Source organism: Rhineura floridana, chromosome 8 (assembly GCF_030035675.1).
Source record: "Rhineura floridana isolate rRhiFlo1 chromosome 8, rRhiFlo1.hap2, whole genome shotgun sequence".
In the NCBI taxonomy this organism is placed as follows: Eukaryota; Metazoa; Chordata; class Lepidosauria; order Squamata; family Rhineuridae; genus Rhineura; species Rhineura floridana.
The window spans coordinates 56,964,771-56,971,555 of NC_084487.1; the positions used below are offsets into that span (position 1 = coordinate 56,964,771).

The 6,785-nt window shown below is 37.4% G+C and overlaps 1 long non-coding RNA gene across 1 annotated transcript; it reads right to left on the bottom strand.

The window, feature by feature from the left end:
• Nucleotides 1-1,128: 1,128 nt before the first annotated feature.
• On the bottom strand, nucleotides 1,129-6,526 carry LOC133390035 (uncharacterized). Its single transcript, XR_009764278.1, has 3 exons — nucleotides 6,442-6,526; nucleotides 5,704-5,883; nucleotides 1,129-1,174 (listed from the first exon to the last, which is right to left on the bottom strand). It is a non-coding gene; the product is annotated as an uncharacterized LOC133390035 (long non-coding RNA).
• Nucleotides 6,527-6,785: the final 259 nt, after the last annotated feature.

Sequence of the window (6,785 nt, forward strand, 5' to 3'; positions counted from 1 at the left end):
CCAGATAGGCAACACATAAATTAAATTATTATTATTTATTATTATTAACAGTCTAGCAATATACAACCTAAGCTGATGCTAAGGCGTACAGAATCGGTGGTGGAAAAACTGTTGACAAACTGGATGTCCGTTTGCCTCTCTGGCTTTCTTCGGGCAAGTATTATATCTTTTCACTGTTTAACACAGAAGAAGGGGATTATTTTCATGCAGATACTACCACTTGTGATGTGCATTTAGCACAAGTTGTTCAGAATTTAGTAACTTGAATGCACTCAGAGACCCCTAGTGGGGGTCCGCATTCAGTTCAATGGAGTCAGCTTGCAGGCACAAACTTCCTTTTGAATGCATGAAATGAGTGGGAACCCCACATATGAGCACACATAGAACTTTGGATTGAAAGATGAGGAGTAAGAGAATGGCGTTCCCGCCTTGTGTGGGGACGTGTTTGCCACCACCCCCACCTTTCCAATAAGAAGACTCGGGAATGTTCCCAAAGTGTTGGTGGGGGATTAGTCAGGTGGGTCTGCTCACCAATCAGAGCGAGGGATGAGCGAGTATAAATTATCTGTTGATTCCCATGTATATACATGTGAAGAAATAACTGCATGGAAATCCATATAATTTCAAGTAGGAGAAGTGAATAAATATCAACAGATTTGGTGGCATTCTTTAAGTTGTTTTTCCATAATAACTGGGGCATGGATAAGTTCTAATGCACAGAGAAATGCAAAGCAAACTAAAACTATAAATAAGATTCACTAACAGGCAAAAAACCTTGCAGGTTAAGAATGCACCTATAGCCAACAGATATTTCTATCAAACTTTAAAAAGCAGGGAAACTGGGCAGCTATAGGGAATGCACCAGGGGAGCAGGAGACCTCACCTCCTCTCTGAGATATTGGACTGCCCTACAAATTTGTAAAAATGCCAACACAAGCCTTTCCAGCCCCTTGCCTATTTCCTCAACAAATGGAAATAATCATTTATAAGCATCTTCCATTTGTCTAGTCCTTTCTGTGGAAAACAAGATGAGTTTGAGCCATTAAAAGGCAGGTGAATTTGGGAAAAAGAGAGTGTAATACTTACTGTCAAGTTTTGTTCCCATTCATCTAAAATGGTAACCATATCTGTGACATTTAGATGCCTCCCACGTATGGTCATGTTGCGTCCTCCACTGTAAAAACAAAAAAAGGAAAGGAAATAAGCTTAAAGCTGGGTTTTTCTACAAACAAAAAAACAAGTCTTCAGCTTGGAAGACTCTTACACTAGAGTGAGTCAAAACTACTTTTCTCAGAATATGAATGCAAAGCAAATTTATTCACAAACCCAAATGCCATCCTCAAAAAATATAGCAACTACAGAGTCTGGCTTGAAGAATGAGTGTGTATGTGCTGTATGTATGACAGAACATTCTTGCAGTACACTGCCTTCTTGTGTTAGAATGCCTATCCGTACTGATTCTGCAGATGTTTACCTGTTTTAAGAGTTTTAATTTATTTGACCCTGCCTAGTATGATATGTAGACAACATCATCTCCAGTAGGATCCACTCACATTTTTCTATAGATTTTAAATCCCATAAATATAATCCATTATTTTCCATTGTTTTAGCAGGTCTCCAATACATCCACTGTATCGATAATAATGGTTGGCTTTTACAATACTGTTATAAGACTTGCAGGGACCCTTAGCATAATGTCGCTACTACCAATCACCATTTGGGTCCCCAACAGTGCTGCTGCACTCATCAGTTTTCTCCTTCCCTGGTGAATGGGCACAGGTGGTACACATTGGCTTTTGGCGCAAAGAGAGTTTTTTACCTTTATAGTTTCTTCTATTGGTGAAGTTAGTGCCCTGCATAAGAGACACTGAGCACTAAAATGGGGGTAACAGAGCTAAAAAGGTGATGCCTGCAGATGGGAAACTCTTTGGAGGGACTATAGATCAGTGGCTGAACATATGTTTTGTATACAGGAAGACCACAATTTTCCTGTAATCTCCAGTTAAAGGAGGAAGGTGGAAGGTGATATTAAAAAAAGCTGCCTGAGAGTCTGAAGAATCACTGCTAGCCACTGTAAGCAACAATGGGCAAGATGTACAAATCTTGTGTAGACAGGGGCCCGTATTGATTTAAATGAATTTCTTTCTCGTGGCACACAAGGGTGTCCCAAAACACAGTTTTGGAATTGCAGATTTAGTGCTTGAAATTCTGCATTTCCCAAAATTCTCTTACTGAATTCTGAGGGGAAAGACTCAATTGGGGGTATGACTAACTTCGACTGGGAAACCTTTACAGTCCTGTCTCTCATGCCTAGCCCATAGATGTCCTGATATGGCACCATGAGCGGGGACTCCACATTTGATCTTAATGCCTAGGTATGCCCTAGAAAGCTGTAGGATCTGTTGTTATGTGCCTTCAAATAGATTACAATTTATGGTGACCCTATGAATCAGCGATGTCCAATAGCATCTGTTATAAACCACCCTGTTCAGATTTTGTAAGTTCAGGTCTGGGGCTTCCATCAATCCATCTCTTGTTTGGCCTTCCTCTTTTTCTACTCCCTTCTGTTTTTCCCAGCATTATTGTCTTTTCTAGTGAATCATGTCTTCTCATTATGTGTCCAAAGTATGATAACCTCACTTTCATCATTTTAGATTCTAGTGACACTTCTGGTTTAATGTGTTCTAACACCCAATTATTTGTCTTTTTTGCAGTCCATGGTATGCGCAAAGCTCTCCTCCAACACCATATTTCAAATGAGTTGATTTTTCTCTTATCTGCTTTTTTCACTGTCAACTTCCACATCCATACATAGAGATCGGGAATACCATGGTCTGAATGATCCTGACTTTAGTGTTCAGTGATACATCTTTGCATTTGAGGACCTTTTCTAGTTCTCTCATAGCTGCTCTCCCCAGTCCTAGCCTTCTTCTGATTTCTTGACTATTGTCTCCGTTTTGGTTTCTGACTGTGCCAAGGTATTGATAATCCTTTACAAGTTCAATGTCCTCGTTGTCAACTTTAAAGTTACATAAATCTTCTGTTGTCATTACTTTAGTCTTCTTTTTTTTTTTCAATAATTTTTATTCAGATTTTCATAAAACATACAAGACAAAATCATAAAACATTCAAAGACAAAAAACAAAATCAAAAATAGTTAAACAAAAAGAAAAAAAAGAAAAAAAAAACAAAAATAAAAAATAAAGAGTAAAATATTGACTTCCCATTTGTCAAAGATCAAATCAGTTATAAGTCTATAATATATAACAATCCTGTCTCTTAAGTCATATTATAAAATCACTTTCCTCCAGTAGTTATCTTACTTAATCATCAAATCTCATAAACATTACTTTATTCTTTCCACAAAAAGTCAAAGAGAGGTTTCAATTCTTTAAGAAATATATCTATCAATTTTTTTTTCCAGATAAGCATATCGATTAATCCATCTCATTACTAATTATGATAATCTTATTGTCATAACCATAGTCAAAATAAACATTTCAATTAATCCATCACATCAGAATCTGTTAGGTTCAGTAATTTCAGTAGCCATTGTTCTATTATCCCTATTAGTTCCATTTTCCATCTTCCATCTTCAGTAGTCTTGTTAAGTCCAGTAATTTCAGTATCCAATCTTCCATTATCAGTATTCCATAATAATCTTGCTGTCAAAGCCATAGTCATATAGTAAGAGTCTGATGGGAATTACCTCTATCCCAAATATTTTCTTGCCATCCATTCTGAATAGGTTGCTGAAATACTGCTGTAAAATCATATCTCTGTTCTTTTTTTCAAAATACACTGGGTCATCTCTTGAAAGTTTTTCCATTGTCACATGGCTGCAGTTAATTCCATAGATTTTCTCTATATTGGGCTCCATCACATCATTCCAGTCCAGAAGATTATCCATGCCATTGATAACTTTATCTCTAGAATCTTCATTAATTTCTTCAGAGATAACATTGAGTTCCAAACAATAGATTTTATTTCTAAAGTCCATAGACTCCAAATCTTGTTCCTGTTCCACGTTTGTTCCAATCTCCGGGATCTCCTCTCTCACAGGGACCCCTGTTCCAGTCTCCAGGGTCTCCTCTCTCACAGGGACCCCTGTTCCAGTCTCCAGGGTCTCCTCTCTCACAAGGACCCCTATGTCTTTAATCTCCTGTGTCTCCAAACAATAGATTTTGTTTCTAAAGTCCATAGACTCCAAATCTTTTTCCTGTTCCACGTTTGTTCCAATCTCCGGGGTCTCCTCTCTCACAGGGACCCCTTCCAGGGTCACCTCTCTCACAGGGACCCCTATATCTTTAATCTCCTGCTTCATTTTACTCAATTCAATTTTCAGCTCCTTACAACCCTGTCGCAGGTTTTGTTTCGTTATCTCAATCTCATCCATTATTTTCTGAAACATAGTTATTTCCAGCTTCTCAGCCACTTTCTTAATTGCCATTTTAAAAGAAAAATATAGGAAAACCACTTCTTATTTCAGCAACAATTGGGTTAATACTCCAAACTTGGTGACATCACAGTATAAACAGAGCAGACAGCCTTATCTCTCCATGCTTAAGTAAACAAAATGCAGTTCCCAGGATCGAAACAATTAATGGCGGTCGTCAGGAAACAGATTCGTCAAAATAAAATAGACCAAAAAGAGAGTAGTCTCAGACAATATAATATTCTTCAAAATAAAAATCTGGAATAGAAATCCCTCTTCTGTGTATATCTTTAGAATGCAAATCCAGGACAGCTTTTTGCAACAAAAACAGAGATAAGCTATTAATTAGTGAGTAGCAGAGAGAAGTTATGGCTCCCCAGTGAGATGTCAAAAACCGATCAATCTGGCAAATCTCTTTTAAACAGCAACAATTTAAGTCAAGTAAAAGAAAAATATAGAAAGAAGGGTGCTTGCCTGTTAGTGCGTTCTCTCTTAGAAGATAAGATGAACGTTCGCTTTATCAGATAGAGCTTGTTGTTGAAAATCCGTCCCACCTTCGTCGGCTGGACCTCGTCCCATAAATTAATGAGATCTGGTCGTCCCAACAAAAATAGGCTTTGAGGTTAATCTCTTCGTTTCTCCCTACCCGGGAGAAGTTTAATCAGTCAAAAAAAAAAAAAAATCTGACTGATATATCTGAATAAGCTTCTTTTGAGGCAGGAGCCCGTCTCAAAAGCAGGCACAGGCTAAGTCACCCTTCCCGGAAGTCCATTACTTTAGTCTTCTTGATGTTCAGCTGTAGTCCTGCTTTTGTGCTATGTTCTGCATATAGATTAAAGAAATAGGGTGATAAAATACACCCGTCTCACACCCTTTCCAATTGGGAACTAGTCGGTTTCTCCATATTCTGTCCTTACAGTAACCTCTTGTCCAGAGTATAAGGTGAGCATCAGAATAATCCGAAGCTGTGGCACCCCCATTTCTTTTAAAGCATTCCATAGGTTTTCATGATCTACACAATCAAAGGCTTTGCTGTGATCTATAAAGCACACGGCGATTTCCTTCTGAAATTGCTTAGTCTAGTCCATTATACAACATATGTTTGCGATATGATCTCTGATACCTCTTCCCTTTCTAAATCCAGCTTGAACATGTGGCATTTCTTACTCCATATATGGTAAGATGTCAATAATATGCTGTTTTGTGTTACTAACATTCATACACAATCTACTATTTTTTGTAAGAAGTAAAATAATTCAAAAGATTACCTTTTCCAGGAGACATTTGGAAATATCCCAGAACATACTGGGAGAGTGACATAATATAGTGGCACAGGGGGTGAACACTGAAACCCATTTTTCTTTATACATATGCTCTTAGCTTCTTTGCGACTTGGTGGTAAACAGAATTTCATGTGTGTGCGATTTAACACCTCAGTGACAGGTATCCTGAAGGAAGAAGAATATCCCTCAAATCAAAAGGTATCATTTTGCCCAAGAACCACAGTGTTGTTTAATTTAAAAACAATCAGTGAACCATGTCTCTCTGGAACTCAAAATTAACACCATGCGGAGTCTAATTATTCAATTAAAGCTCATACTATAGTGCGATTTAGAATGTTCAGTCCATTAAAATGTTATTTTTAATTCAATTTACAGATTTGGAAAATTCAAAAATCAGTTTAAAAGTCATTTTAGTACCACCAATGAAAAAACAAACAAGAGTTTAGATGGTCTACCAAGGAACAGGGGGACAACCTAAAACTACTGGAATTATCACAGTGATTATTAAAGTTATAGATCTGGAACTAACATATCGAATAACAGCAATAGAATTAGTTCCATGTTCTAGGATAGTAAGAATAAGCAAGCCAAGGTCACAATTAGGCCAATCTTGATTGTATAGTCTAATCACCAGTCCAAACCATTTCCTGGTTAAACATCCATGCAATACAGTTATATGTGCATTTCAAAGATACAACTGCTGATTATCAAATCTTGACTCACTCATCTGGTTTGCAGCTACTGGTTCCAGTTATCAGCATCTTGTAAAGACCAGATCTTGTAAAGTTTTCTCCTCTGACTAGTACTTCACTTTTACCTAATGTTGATATCCACATTGGTTCAATGGAAGTAATGAGCATAGGCTATTGGAAACAAATTAAAGCTAGATTTAAATACCCAGGAAATAGAATTATTCTAAGTAAAATGATGGAGTCATGCACTTATGAACATCTTTAACATTTTTTTTGTTAATACACAGCTATTAAATGTCACTCAGTTAATGCAGAATGCTGGGGCATGATTGCTGACATGAGTGAGATCCTATCAGCACATAATACCTGTGCTCT